This window comes from Puntigrus tetrazona, chromosome 22, assembly GCF_018831695.1.
Source record: "Puntigrus tetrazona isolate hp1 chromosome 22, ASM1883169v1, whole genome shotgun sequence".
Classification (NCBI taxonomy): domain Eukaryota; kingdom Metazoa; phylum Chordata; class Actinopteri; order Cypriniformes; family Cyprinidae; genus Puntigrus; species Puntigrus tetrazona.
This window is the reverse complement of record NC_056720.1, coordinates 1,352,205-1,367,700: the sequence shown is the minus strand read 5'-3', so window position 1 is coordinate 1,367,700 and position 15,496 is coordinate 1,352,205. Positions and strand designations below refer to the sequence as shown.

General features: G+C 46.4%; 1 protein-coding gene across 1 annotated transcript in view; it reads right to left on the bottom strand.

The window, feature by feature from the left end:
- LOC122327901 overlaps positions 1 to 15,496 on the bottom strand; it is a 359,865-nt gene that overhangs the window by 153,507 nt on the left and 190,862 nt on the right.

The following is a 15,496-nucleotide window of genomic DNA, read 5'->3' as shown; positions in this document are numbered from 1 at the left end:
TCCCCAGTTACAGCCTCGAACGGCCACCTTATTCCTTCCCCACCGGTTGGGTCCGGTTCACCCTTCGTCCCATCTACGGTGTCGTTTGACGAGCCATCCTCCACCTCCTCTGCAGCTGGGATTGAGGCTGGAGTCGACTGCCAGTGGTTTCACCCTTTTGTTGGACAATTACTCAAGAACCCTTGTTTGTCAAATAAACTATATTTTTCTTCTGCAATTGGGTCTGCTCGTCTGTCCTGACAGTACGGACTGACCAACATGGACCCAGCGGAAGAAGACTACGTCCGTACCGCTCTGGCCCACCAGGATTGATTCCCTCACCTCTCAAGTGGCTAATTTAAGCGACCGGGTTCGAGATCTTCAGCAGGAGATACGAGTCTCATCCCACATTCCTTCCAACCCTGAGCCACATGCCAACAACCCACCTCCTTATGACGGGAACCCGAACTTTTGCCAAGACTTTCTGTCCCAATGTTCTTTGGTGTTTGCACTTCAGCCAAGTCGTTATGTCTCTGAACTAACTAAGGTGGCTTACGTCATCACTCTTCTCACCGGCAAGGCTCGAGCGTGGGGGACAGCCATGTGGGATGCTCAGTCACAGATATGCTCCAGTTTTGTTAAATTCAGCACTGAGATGAAGAGGTTGTTTGACCGTTCCGTCAGGGGAGAAGAGGCGGCTGCTAAGCTTGTTCGACTCTGCCAGAAGAGTCAAACCGTCACCGACTACCTCATTAAGTTCAAGACACTGTCCGCCGAGTGCAAGTGGGATGAGGGTGCCCTGCGTGCCTTGTTTCGGGAGGGGTTGGATCCTCAGATCCAGGATGAGATTGCGGCTCAGGAGACCCCGGCAGAGCTAGAGGATCTTATCAGCTTGGCATTGCGCATCGAGGCCCGGATCCATCTTCGCCAAAAGCGTCTTTTCCCATGGTCAGCAAGGGACTTCACCAGGGACTCCCAGAGCATCGAGTGCCTACCATCCCTGCCCTCCAGTGACCCTGAGCCAATGCAATTAGGTTGTCTCCACCTCACGGCTCAGGAGAAACAAAATCGTCTGGCTCGGGGATTGTGTTTGTACTGTGGCAAGTCTGGACACCGGGTCTCTACGTGCCCTTTAAAGAAACACCAGGGCGTCCTAGTGGGTTTGTCTCCTATGCCCTCCTCCTATTCTCGCACCCTCCTTCCAGCAGTAATCACCTGTCTAGGAACCTCTCACAGCTGCGAGGCTCTGGTTGACTCCAGGGCCGAGGCCAACTTCCTTGATGTCCAGACTGCTAAAAATTGGGGCATCCCGGCCATTCCACTCACCTCCCCTGTTCCTGTCTGGGGACTATCTGGTCAAAAACTTTCCACCATCACTCATTCCACTCCCTGTGTAAGTCTTGTCGTGTCAGGCAATCACTGTGAGAGCATCGTGCTGCTTCTCCTGGACTCCCAACAGGCTTGTCTTGTTTTGGGGCATCCATGGTTGAGGCAGCATGGTCCTCACATTGATTGGTCCCATAATTTAATTCTGTCCTGGGACAAGTCTTGTTATGTGTCTTGTTTGGGTGCTGCTTCTCCTGTCTCTGTGTCTCCCTTTCCTCAGGATCAGGAGGTGGATGTCTCCGGCGTTCCGGTGGAGTACCACGATCTGGGTCGGGTGTTCAGCAAGTCCCGAGCTCTATCCCTTCCTCCCCACCGACCCTACGCCTGTGCTATCGACCTTCTCCCAGGCACTTCTCCGCCCAGGGGACGTTTATTCTCCCTGTCTGCTCCTGAACGAGAGGCTATGGACACCTATATCCAGGAATCTCTCCGTAATGGACTCATTCACCATTCCTCATCTCCCGCTGGTGCTGGTTTCTTCTTTGTTAAAAAGTATGGTTCTCTGCGTCCCTGTATTGATTACAGGGGACTCAATGACATCACTGTTAAGAATAGGTACCCCTTACCCTTGATGTCTTCTGCTTTTGAGCTCTTGCAGGGAGCTAAGGTCTTCACCAAGTTAGACCTCCGCAATGCCTACCACCTAGTCAGGATCCGGGAGGGTGATGAGTGGAAGACAGCATTTAACACTCCCTCGGGACACTATGAATATCAGGTCCTTCCGTTCGGTCTCACGAACGCTCCTGCTGTCTTCCAGAACATGGTTAAAAGTGTGTTGGGAGACATGATTAACCGTTTTGTATTTGTGTACCTCGATGATATTCTCATCTTCTCCCCTTCTCTCCAGGTACACACCCACCACGTTCGCCTTGTTCTCCAACGTTTGTTAGAGAATCAGCTCTTTGTCAAAGTGGAGAAGTGCGAGTTCCACGCCAAGTCGGTCTCATTCCTTGGGTTCATTGTTTCGGAAGGGGAGGTTAAACCGGACCCTGTCAAGGTTAAGGCAGTCGCCGAATGGCCGGTACCCGACTCTAGAAAGGCTCTGCAGTGATTCCTGGGATTCGCCAACTTTTATAGGCGGTTTGTCAGGGATTTTGGCCAGGTGGCTGCACCCTTAACTGCGCTCACCTCTACTAAGTCACCTTTCGTATGGAATCCTCGGGCTCAGGAGGCCTTTGATAATCTTAAGTCCCGGTTTATCTCTGCTCCTGTTCTCTCTATTCCAGATCCTAAGAGACAATTCATTGTTGAGGTGGACGCATCAGACGTCGGGGTCGGCGCTGTCTTGTCCCAACGCTCCTCCCAGGATGGGAAAGTACATCCCTGTGCTTTCTTTTCGCACCGTCTGAACCCTGCTGAACGGAATTACGACATCGGCAACAGGGAGCTGCTGGCAGTCAGGCTGGCCTTGGGGGAGTAGCGTCACTGGTTGGAGGGGGCCACTCAGCCTTTTTGGTCTGGACGGATCACAAAAATTTGGAATATATCCGCTCAGCCAAGCGGCTGAGTTCTCGGCAGGCTCGCTGGGCACTTTTTTTCAATCGCTTCAGGTTCACCCTCTCGTACCAGCCCGGATCGAAGAATGTCAAGCCTGACGCCTTGTCTCGCCTTTTTGTGCCCCCGGGAGAAGCGGCTTCTACCGACCCGATCCTCCCTCATGGGGTGGTTGTGGGGGCTCTTACCTGGCAGATTGAGAGACTTGTCAGCGAGGCCGGTCGAGGAGTGGATGTACCTGTGGGGTGTCCAGCGGGTCGGTTGTTTGTTCCTGAGCCCCTTCGCTCTGAAGTTCTCCAGTGAGGTCACGACTCCAAGCTAACCTGTCACCCGGGAGTCAGGAGATCGTTGGCAGCCATCCGTCAACAATTTTGGTGGCCATCTATAGGCCAGGATGTCAGGCAGTTTGTGTTGGCTTGCTCAGTCTGCGACCAGACGAAGACCTCTAACCAGCCTCCGTCAGGTCTGTTATGTCCCCTCCCTATTCCCACCCGTCCTTGGTCTCATATTGCCTTGGACTTTGTTACTGGCCTCCCCCCCTCTAAGGGCAACACCGCCATTCTCACGGTGGTGGATCGGTTCTCTAAATCGGTTCACTTCATTGCCCTTGCCAAACTCCCCTCAGCCGAGGAGACCGCGCTACTGGTTATCGACCACGTCTTCCGGCTACACGGGTTGCCTATGGACGTGGTTTCTGATCGGGGTCCCCAGTTTGTCTCTCTGTTTTGGCAAGAATTCTGTCGACAGATCGGGGCCTCTACGAGTCTGTCTTCAGGTTATCACCCTCTGTCTAATGGTCAATGTGAGCGAGCCAACCAGGATCTTGAAAGAGCACTCCGCTGCCTGGCACTTCGTAATCCTGCCTCCTGGAGTCAGCAGCTTTCCTGGGTAGAGTACGCCCACAATACTCTACCAGTGGCATCCACAGGTATGTCACCCTTTGAATGTTCTGTTGGTTATCAACCCCCCTTGTTTCCCATCCAGGAACCCGACGCTGTGGTGCCGTCTGCTCTAGCCTTTGTCCGGAGGTGTCGTAAGACCTGGAATAAGGCCAGGAGGGTCTTGGCCCAGACCTCTAGACGCACCAAGGCAGCAGCCGACCGTCATCGGACTCCAGCTCCTCGCTACATTTGTGGTCAGAAGGTATGGCTCTCCACCAAGGACCTGCCTCTCAGGGCGACTTCTCGCAAGCTGGCGCCCAGGTTCATAGGTCCATACCAGATCACCAAGATTCTCAGTCCGGTGGTCGTTAGGCTCAAGTTACCCTCCTCCTTGGTCGGGTACACCCTGTTTTTCATGTATCCAGGGTTAAGCCTGTCATTCGCTCCCATCTTAACACTAATGCCTCTTCTCCCACCCCCCACCTCCTCGTCAAGTGGATGGTTCTCCGGTCTACACTGTCTGGAGATTGTTAGACGTTCGTCGTAGGGGAAGAGGTTTTCAATACCTGGTGGACTGGGAGGGTTACGGTCCTGAGGAGAGGTCATGGATTCCGGCTCGGGACGTCCTGGATCCGTCGCTTATCGAGGATTTCCGCCGGCGCAGGGATTATCCTCCTTGATACGCCTGGGGGCGTTCCTGAGAGGGGGGGTACTGTCAGGGATTGGCAGTAGCCTGTTGTGTTTGTCTTGTGTTTTGTTGTCCCGAAGCACATGGCCTTTGTTTTGACAGCTCGCCATGTGCTTTGCTGTTAACCCTAATTGTTTCACACTCCTGCACCCCCATTTCTGTTAATTACCCTCCCTACTTAATCTCCTTGTTTTCTGTCCTTTGTCAGTCCGTCGTTTGATATTTGTTCATCCTGACTCTGATCACCAGTTTGATAGTTTGACCAGTTTTTGTTTGTCCAGTCTTAGTCCTGTTTTCAGTCCAGTTAGTACAATTTTTGTCTTGTTGATGTTTTGTTTGTTTTCCCCCTTTCTGGCCCCATCTCTCCAGCTCACCTTCTACCCGGCTCAGTACTCTCCTCTCATAGACTACCTTTGGGTGCCAGTACCCGTCTCAGTCCTCTAGCGGGTGGATGTTGAACGTGGCTACTGCGTGAGGTTCCCCAGTTACAGCCTCAAACGGCCACCTTATTCCTTCCCCACCGGTTGGGTCCGGTTCACCCTTCGTCCCATCTACGGTGTCGTTTGACGAGCCATCCTCCACCTCCTCTGCAGCTGGGATTGAGGCTGGAGTCGACTGCCAGTGGTTTCACCCTTTTGTTGGACAATTACTCAAGAACCCTTGTTTGTCAAATAAACTATATTTTTCTTCTGCAATTGGGTCTGCTCATCTGTCCTGACAGAAACTTGATTTTCAAAAAAAAATAATCATATATGTAGGGACCCCAAATATATCCTGTGTTTAATACTATGTTAGAAATAATACCAAGTATTATAATAAATAACCAAAATGGTTGTGTTTGGGTTGTGTCCACTAGAAAAGTGTGTTCAATGTAGGTATGATCTTAATGTTACGTCGTGGCGTGAGTCACGTAATGAGGAAAAAAGGTATCACACACGGTGAGAGTGAGGGATTCCTTCAAGATCTGTCGTCAGGGAAAAGTATATTTACCGAAATATAAGGCCCAAAGCGTTTTGTGATGATTCTTGTTTTGTTTTGTGTTACTATTTAAAGTGCATCTCATTTTATTTGAGGTTTTTTTGATCCCGCGAGTCATCTTGAGTCGGTCAGCTTTTGTCACGATTGATGGGTCTGAGGCGTGCGGATCCTTTCGCAGGCTTTTATTAAACAAAGGCATGGTCAAAGCAGGCAGGTGTCAAACAGGGCAAACAGGAATATCAGAGGCAAGGCAATAACAAAATCCAAAAACAGGCGGTGGTCAGGTCAGGCAGCAAACAATCAGAATACCGTTAGACAGGCAGGGTCAAAACCGGGGAATCTATAACTCGGAAACCACAAGGAAACTTGGAACCAACAATAGAACAGGCGAACAATGCAACCTGCAGGTGGGTGGCATGCTGCAGTATTTATAGTCCTGGAACAGGAAGTTGTCGCAGAGGGAGTGTATGGAGATCACCCAGAGGTAAGGACTCCCTCTGCTGGCTTGGTGACAGCTTTAATGAATGCATTGAAATATTACTGAAAAATAAATAAATATTATTGAAGATGTGGCACCTTCCTTCACAAATCTATATATAGCCTCCTCCTAAGAAAAATATATTTACTCAAACCATGCTTTTTCTTGTGATATTAATTTGGAAAAGATATCTGGATGATTGTTTTTGTCTTTATAAGGGTGATGCTGTACAATTAAATTCCTTTTTATCAATATTTAAATAAATGACTGTTCAACTTTAACATTCACTATGGATTACAACATTAATAAAACTAGTTTTATAGATCTATGGATAATATGGGACAATAATTGTTTATGTAACGACCTTCATAACGTCTAACTGCTGTAGAGTATAATGATACTAACTGTAGTTTCTCCAGCTTGAATTGTGTGTTCATCAGTAGATCACTGAGGTGTTTCACTCCAGAGTCTCCAAATTCATTCCCGCTCAGGTTCAGTTCTCTCAGGTGTGATGGGTTTGATTTCAGAGCTGAAGTCAGGATGAGACTCTGTTTCTCTGTAATACTGCATCTATACAGACTGAAGACAGAAAGAGAAAAGACAATGAATCAGACACGTTATGTTCATGTGTGACTTAAATTAATCACGAGAAAACAACATCCAGTGCAATAAATAAAATACTGTTAAAATCTGAAAACAAAGTCAGTAAATAATCATACAGACATAAAATAAAACTAAAACAAAACTAGGATTTGAGGAGACTAGTTACATTTCAAGTCTAGAGATTATTTAGACGAAAAAACTATAGAACTAGAGAAGATCAACTATAGAACAAATTTTAAAATAATACTCAAAATGAAAAAATTATTTTAAATGTTACTTATCAAGAAAAATATGTTAATAAAATGAATTTAAGAAATTTTAAGATGATAAACAGTTTATAGTCAACATGTACAACATTTTTGTGATAATTTTTTTTCCATTGTGATACAGATCTGAGTGAAATAATAAAAAAAATTACTGGCTAGGGATTAATTTTTGATAAAGCTGGATAATTGTTGTTTGTTATTGCTGTGATCATGTGACTGACAGGTTTCACGCCTTCACATCATCAGACGAGAGAAGAGATGTTTTCTTGAGGGACAGTTATTTTCATTAAACGAAAAGAAAACAATCTGACTCCATGGTATAATGACAACACATGCACCCTAAAGAGAGCAGCCCGGAAAATGGAGCGCAGGTGGAGAAAAACTATATTAGAAGTATTCCGTATTGCCTGGCGGGAGAGTTTCCTGTCATGTGGAAAAGCATTAAAAATTGCAAGATCTGATTATTTTTCATCCCTTTTAAAAGAAAACAAACACAACCCCCGGTATTTATTCAGTACAGGAACTAAATTAACAAAAAATAAAACGTCAACAGGTGCTAATATTCCCCAAGAGTATAGCTGCAATGAGTTCAGGAATTTCTTTACTTCTAAGATTGATACCATTGATACAAACTTGTTAAATCATCTAAACCAGCAACATGTATGTTAGACCCTATTCCATCTAAACTATTAAAAGATTTGCTTCCAGAAGTCATAGATCCTATTTTGAACATTATTAATTCATCATTGTCATTAGGATATGTTCCCAAAACCTTCAAACTGGCTGTAGTTAAGCCTCTTATTAAGAAACCTCATCTTGACCCCAAAGACTTAGTAAATTACAGACCAATCTCTAATCTCCCTTTTCTGTCAAAGATACTAGAAAAGGTAGTATCCTCACAACTGTATTCCTTTTTAGAAAAAAAAGGTGTCTGTGAAGATTTCCAATCAGGTTTTAGACCATACCATAGTACTGAGACTGCTCTCATTAGAGTCACGAATGACCTGCTTTTATCATCGGATCGTGGTTTTATCTCGTTATTAGTGCTATTAGATCTTAGCGCAGCATTCGATACAATCGATTAAAACATTCTCTTGGATAGACTAGAAAACTATGTTGGCATTAGAGGAAGCGCCTTAGCATGGTTTAAATCATATCTATCTGACTGCTATCAGTTTGTAGCATTAAATGGGGAGGTATCATATCAATCACAAGTGAAATATGGAGTTCCTCAAGGCTCAGTGCTAGGACTGTTATTTTCAACCTATACATGTTACCTCTGGGAGGTAACATGTATAGGAGGTATCAGGAGTCATGGTATTAGCTTTCACTGCTATGCTGATGATACTCAGCTCTATATTTCAGCGCAGCCTGGTGATACACAACTAATTAAGAATCTAACAGAATGCATAGTCGATATAAAAAGCTGGATGATGAATAACTTCCTAATGCTAAATTCTGAAAAAACAGAGGTGCTAATAATTGGACCTAAAAACCCCACATATAATAATCTAGAACACAGCCTATCACTTGATGGCTGCTCTGTTAATTCTTCATCATCAGTTAGGAACCTAGGTGTGCTGTTTGACAGCAATCTTTCCTTCGCAAATCATGTTTCTAGCATCTGTAAAACTGCGTTTTTCCATCTTAAAAATATATCTAAATTACGACCTATGCTTTCAACCTCTAATGCAGAAATATTAATTCATGCGTTTATGACCTTGAGGTTAGATTATTGTAATGCTTTATTGGGTGGTTGTTCTGCACGCTTAATAAACAAACTTCAGCTAGTCCAAAACGCAGCAGACACACTCTGTCAGTTTAAATCTAGATTAAAGACACATCTTTTTAACTTAGCCTACACATAACACACCAACACACTTTTTATTATTCAAATCCGTTAAAGGATTTTTAGGCTGCATTACTTATATTTGCTGGAACCGGGAACACTACTCCTAAAATACGATGTACTTGTGACATCGTAAAAAGAATGGCATCTACGCTAATATTAGTCCTGTCTCTTTCTCAATCTGTTTTCAGTTTGTATCCAGACTAGATGGTGGATCAGCACCCAGAGATTATGTTCATCAGAGACCAGAACACCTAGATGCGCCCGTCGACAGATCACCAGATCCTGATGCACAGACACATACACACACACTAAGTCATTTACACTATCTGACACAGCTGCGTTTAAAATTTAACTGGAAGTTAAGTGCTGGGCGTCCGGTCAGAGGAGAACTGACCCCAACTGAGTCTGATTTCTCCCAAGGTTTTTTTTTTCTCCATTCTGTATGGATGGGGTTTTGTTTCCTTGCCGCTGTCGCCTCTGGCTTACTTGGTTGGGGACACTTAACTTCTAGTGATTTAACGTCGAATTGATTACAGAGACCGTCTCTGCATTTAATAAGAAATTGGTCACTCTCGTCATTATACATCCCTGTCATTGTACTCTTCTACATTATACTGTACAGTGCTTTGATGCAACCTGTGTTGTTAAAAGCGCTATATAAATAAAAATGATTGATTGATTGATTGATTAAACATCACAAGGGTCCATTTATTTTTGTAAATAAAATATGTACGAAAATAAATCAATCATAATAAGCACTAAAATATTTCTGATATTGATTTCCTTAATAAACTAATAATGATACTTACTCTAGTTTCTCCAGCTTGAATTGTGTGTTCATCAGTAGATCACTGAGGTGTTTCACTCCAGAGTCTTTATTCCAGCTCAGGTTCAGTTCTCTCAGGTGTGATGGGTTTGATTTCAGAGCTGAAGTCAGGATGAGACTCTGTTTCTCTGTAATACTGCATCTACACAGACTGAAGACAGAAAGAGAAAAGACTACGAATAGGATCCAAGTTTATGGACCCTATTTATGATCTAAATGCAAAGTTTAAGGTGCACTCAGGGTGTGTCCAAATCCACTTTTGCTATTTTAAAGATGGGAAACCAGTTGCACCATGGCAGATCACCATTTACATGCTGTTCCTCAAAATAGCAACACCCCACCAATGCTCCTGAACACACTTCTTTTGTAGGCTAGCACACCCATGAGCACACAAATGGTTACAAATGCATTCACTAGTTAAACAAGGTGGTGCTGGATGGAGAAGATGAGGACTGTGTTGGACTGAAACTAACAAAGACACTTGCCGCACTGCACCGGGTGTATAATAGAGACCAATGTGTGAATGAATACAGAAGTAAATACCATACTATAAAAAAATTAATTCATTACAATTATTTAGATGTTTACTTTTGAAGAAAATATTTATATTTTATCTTTTAATTCAGTTATGTAAATATTTATATTTTAATTAAAATTGCTTAGTTGGGTCAACACAATTTAGCTTTTTTTTTTTTTTTTTTTTTTTTACAATTTACACTAGTTTGGATTAGTTCAATTTTAGTACATTTGCCAAACAAAACCTTATGGGAACAAATTATTATTTATTTACTGAGTTTTTGTTCTTCTTGTTCTTCTTCTTATTATTATACGAACAGTTTCACTCAATTATTGACTGCCCATTAGCTACCAAGTGTCACAGTCTGAACACAAACACAATCTTCTGTATTATGCTAAACAAAAATAAAAAAACACTAATGTTCAGATATGTTTAACAGTTTCTGTAAACACTAACATTGTCACCAAGCCAGCAGAGGGAGCTCTTACCTTTGGGTGATCTGCGATCACTCCCTCTGCTGCTACTTCCTATATGAGGACTATAAATACTGCAGCAGGCCACTCACCTGCAGGTTGCATTGTTTGATTGTTCAATTGCGTTTCCAAGTTTTTGATTCCCTGGTTTTGACCCTGCCTGTCTTCTGATATTCTGATTGCTCGCTGCCTGACTTGACCTTTGCCTGTTTCTGGATTTTGTTATTGCCTTGCCTCTGATACATCTGTTTGCCCTGTTTGACACTTGCCTGCTTTGACCATGCCTTCATTTAATAAAAGCATGCACATGGATCTGCACGCCTCAGACCCCTCATTCGGGACAGAATGCAACCTCACACCAGGATCCAGCGGCTTTTCACCCGACCCATGGCCAGGTAGGACCCTCGCTATATCTCTATTGACCCTCAAGCAGGGCATCCGAACACTTGAGGATTATACTCAAGAATTTCTGGACCTGGCTTACCTCTCTGATTTACCGTACTGTTTGTTAATTGAATTTTTTTCACGAGGGAATAAATCAGCCACTCAAATCCCGACTTGTTCGAGAGGGTCCACGTGAGTCACTTGCACAGTTTATAGAGTTCGGTTTAGTGACTGTGGGCTGCACAAGATGGCCGCCGCCTGCCCGGAGCGGCTGCACAAGATGGCCGCCGCCTGCCCGGAGCGGCTGCACAAGATGGTTGCATTGTGTTTCCGAGTTCTTGTTTCCCTGGTTTTGACCCTGCCTGTCTTCTGATATTCTGACTGTTCGCTGCCTGACTTGACCTTCGCCTGTTTCTGGATTTTGTTATTGCCTTGCCTCTGATACATCTGTTTGCCCTGTTTGACACTTGCCTGCTTTGACCATGCCTTCATTTAATAAAGCCTGCACAAGGATCCGCACGCCTCAGACCACTCATTCGTGACAAACATGCATTTCACTTTACAGAAAAACAAACAAGACTTGCAAGGAACTGAATGATTGAATGATGAATTAAGAAATCATACTGGGATCTACAAATCCACTGCTCAGTTACACCAAAAACTAATATTAATGTAGTTTCAACAAATAAATCAAAAACATTTCAGTTTGAAGTGGAGTGAAAACACTAAAATTGTTACAGAATGGAATTTTTTTGTTGTTGTTTTTAAGTGTACAGACAAAAATCACAAAACGCTTAAAATTTCACTGTTACTGCTGTAGAGTATAATGATACTAACTGTAGTTTCTTCAGCTTGAATTGTGTGTTCATCAGTAGATCACTGAGGTGTTTCACTCCAGAGTCTCTGAGTTCATTCCTGCTCAGGTCCAGTTCTCTCAGGTGTGATGGGTTTGATTTCAGAGCTGAAGTCAGGATGAGACTCTGTTTCTCTATAATACTGCATCTACACAGACTGAAGACAGAAAGAGAAAAGACAATGAATCAGACACGTTATGTTCATGTAACTTAAATTAGTCACGAGTAAACAACATACAGTACAATAAATAAAATAAGGCTAAAACGTGAAAACAATATTGCTAAAACGAAACTAGGATTTAAGGATACTAGTTACATTTCAAATCTGGAGAATATTTACACATAAAAAAGCTTATGATTTGTAATGTAATTAATATATACGATCAACCGCTCTGATGGATCGCCACCTTAACGCTGTGGAGGGGTTTGAGTGCCTGAATGACCCTAGGAGCTAGGTTGTCCGGGGCTATATGCTCCTGGTAGGGTCTCCCAAGGCAAACAGGTCCTAGGTGACAAGCCAGACAAAGAGCGGTCCACCTCACCCCTTATGGATAAAAACCATAATGGAGTCGCGACGTCGCCCGGTATGGCGCAGCCGGGGCCCGCCATGGAGCCAGGCCTGGGGCCGGGCCGGCATCACGGCGCCTGGTGGCCGGGTCTTGCCCCACGGGACCCGGCCGGGCTCAGCCCGAAACAGCGACGTGGGGCCATCCTCCCGTGGGCCCACCACCTGCAGGAGGGACCGTAAGGGGCCGGTGCCTTGTGGTTTGGGTGGCAGTCGGCGGGGACCTCGACAACCCAACCCCTGGACTCAGAACCTAGTTCTAGGGACATGGAACGTCACCTCTCTGGGGGAAGGAGGGTCGCCTCTCTGCGACTCCGGGTTGGGGAGGACTCTCACTGTCATTTGTGCCTAAGGGCCGAATGGCAGTGTAGAGTACCTGGCCTTCTTGGAGTCTCTGGGAGGGGTGCTGGAAAGTGCTCCAAGCTGGGACTCTATCGTTCTGCTGGGGAACTTAATTGCTCACATGGGTGATGCTAGCGACACCTGGAGGGACGTGATTGGGAGGAGCGGCCCCCCCGATCTTAACCAGAATGGTGTTCTGTTGTTGGAATTCTGTGCTAGTCACGGTCTGTCCATAATGAACCCTGTGTTCAAGCATAAGGGTGTCCACCAGTACACGTGACACCTGGTACACCCTAGGGCGGAGGTCAATGATCGTCTTTGTGGTTGTATCATCTGATCTCCAGCCGCATGTCTTGGACACTTGGGTAAAGAGAGGGGTGGAGCTGTCAACTGATCACCACCTGGTGGTGAGTTGGATTCGTTGGCGGGGGAGGAGGCCAGACAGACTTGGCAGACCTAAACGCACTGTGAGGGTCTGTTGGGAACGTTTGGCAGAGACCCTGTCAGGAGATCTTCAACTCCCGCCTCGGCAGAGCTTTGACCGATTCCGAGGGAGGCTGGAGACATCGAGTCCGAGTGGACTATGTTCTCTACCTCTTTGGTCGACGCAGCCGTCCGGAGCTGTGGCCGTAAAGTCTCCGGTGCATGTCGTGGCGGCAACCCCCGAACCCGATGGTGGACATCGGAAGTAAGGGATGCCGTCAAGCTGAAGAAGGAGTCCTATCGGGCCTGGTTGGCTCATGGGACTCCTGAGGACTGCTGACAGGTACCGTGGGCCAAGCGGATCGCTGCCCGGTGGTTGTGCAGGCAAAACTCGGGTCTGGGAGGAGTTCGGGAGGCCATGGAAAATGACTATCGGACGGCCTCAAAGAGGTTCTGGCAAACCGTCCGACGCCTCAAAAGGGAAGCAGTGCCCTGCCAACACCGTATACAGTGCTGGTGGGAACCTGCTAACCTCGACTGGGGATATTGTCGGGCGGTGGAAGGAATACTTTGAGGACCTCCTCAATCCCGCTAACACGTCTTCCACTGAGGAGCAGAGGCCGGGACCCGGGGGACTCGACCATCACCCTGGCTGAGGTCACTGAGGTTGTTGAGAAGCTCCTCGGTGGCAAGGCACCAGGGGTGGACGAGATCCGCCCGGAGTACCTCAGGTCTTTGGATGTTGTAGGGCTGTCTTGGCTGCACGCCTCTGCAGCATCGCGTGGACGCGGGGGACAGTGCCTCTGGACTGGCAGACCGGGGTGGTGGTTCCTCTTTTTAAGAAGGGGGACCGGAGGGTGTGCTCCAACTATAGGGGGATCACACTTCTCAGCCTCCCTGGGAAAGTCTATGCCAGGGTACTGGAGAGGAGAATCCGTCCGATAGTTGAACCTCAGCTTCAAGAGGAACAATGCAGGTTTCGTCCTGGACGTGGAACACTGGACCAGCTCTATACTCTCTTCAGGATGCTGGAGGGTTCTGGGAGTTTGCCCAACCAGTCCACATGTGTTTTGTGGATTTGGAGAAGGCATTCGACCGGGTTCCTCGAGGTGTACTGTGGGGGGTGCTCTGGGAATATGGGGTAAGGGGCCCTTTGCTAAGGGCTGTCCAATCCCTGTATGATCAGAGCAGGAGCTTGGTTCGCATTGCCAGCATTAAGTCAGACTTGTTCCCAGTGCATGTTGGACTCCGACAGGGCTGCCCTTTGTCACCGGTCCTGTTCATTATTTTTATGGACAGGATTTCTAGGCGCAGCCGGGGGCCGGAGGGGGTCTGGTTTGGTGACCACAGAATAGCTTCTCTGCTTTTTGCTGATGATGTTGTTCTGTTGGCTACATCTGGCCAAGACCTACAGTGTGCGCTGGGGCGGTTTGCTGCTGAGTGTGAAGCGGCTGGGATGAGAATCAGCACCTCCAAGTCTGAGGCCATGGTCCTCAGTCGGACAAGGGTGGCTTGCCCCCTTCAGGTTGGTGGTGAGCTCCTGCCCCAGGTGGAGGAGTTTAAGTATCTTGGGGTCTTGTTCACGAGTGAGGGAAGGATGGAACGAGAGATAGACAGACGGATCGGTGCAGCTTCTGCAGTTATGCGGTCGCTGTACTGGTCTGTCATAGTGAAGAAGGAGCTGAGCCGCAAGGCGAAGCTCTTGATTTACCGTCGATCTTCGCTCCTACTCTCACCTATGGTCATGAGCTTTGGGTCATGACCGAAAGGATGAGATCTCGGATACAAGCGGCCGAAATGAGTTTCCTCCGTAGGGTGGCTGGGCGCTCCCTTAGAGATAGGGTGAGGAGTTCAGTCACTCGGGAGGAGCTCGGAGTAGACCCGCTGCTCCTCCACATCGAGAGAGGCCAGCTGAGGTGGCTCGGGCATCTGTTCCGGATGCCTCCAGGACGCCTCCCAAGGGAGGTGTTCCGGGCATGTCCCACCGGGAGGAGGCCCGGGAAGACCTAGGACACGCTGGAGAGACTATGTCTCTCGGCTGGCCTGGGAGCGCCTCGGTGTTCCCCCGGAAGAGCTGGAGGAAGTGTCTGGGGAGAGGGGAGTCTGGGCGTCCCTGCTTAGATTGTTGCCCCCGCGACCCGGCCCCGGATAAGCGGAAGAAGAAGAAGAAGAAGAAGAAGAAGAAGATCAACCGCATTAAAATTATATATATATATAAACATTTACTTCAAAATATTTTAAGATTGTAGTTTACAATCAACTATAATATTGTCTGATTATATTTTATTATGATGATGCATGTCTGAGTGAAAGAGCTTTTTAAAAAAATGCAGATCAGGAATTAATTTATGAAAAGCTAGATACTTATTTGTTGTCTGTGATCTCGTGACCTCACATGTTCAGATGAGAAAACAGATGTTTTTGTGAATGAAAGAGATCAGCTTTACTACACAGATTTAACTTTGCAGATCTAAATAAACCTGTATCTTTTTCTGTGGGTGTAGATG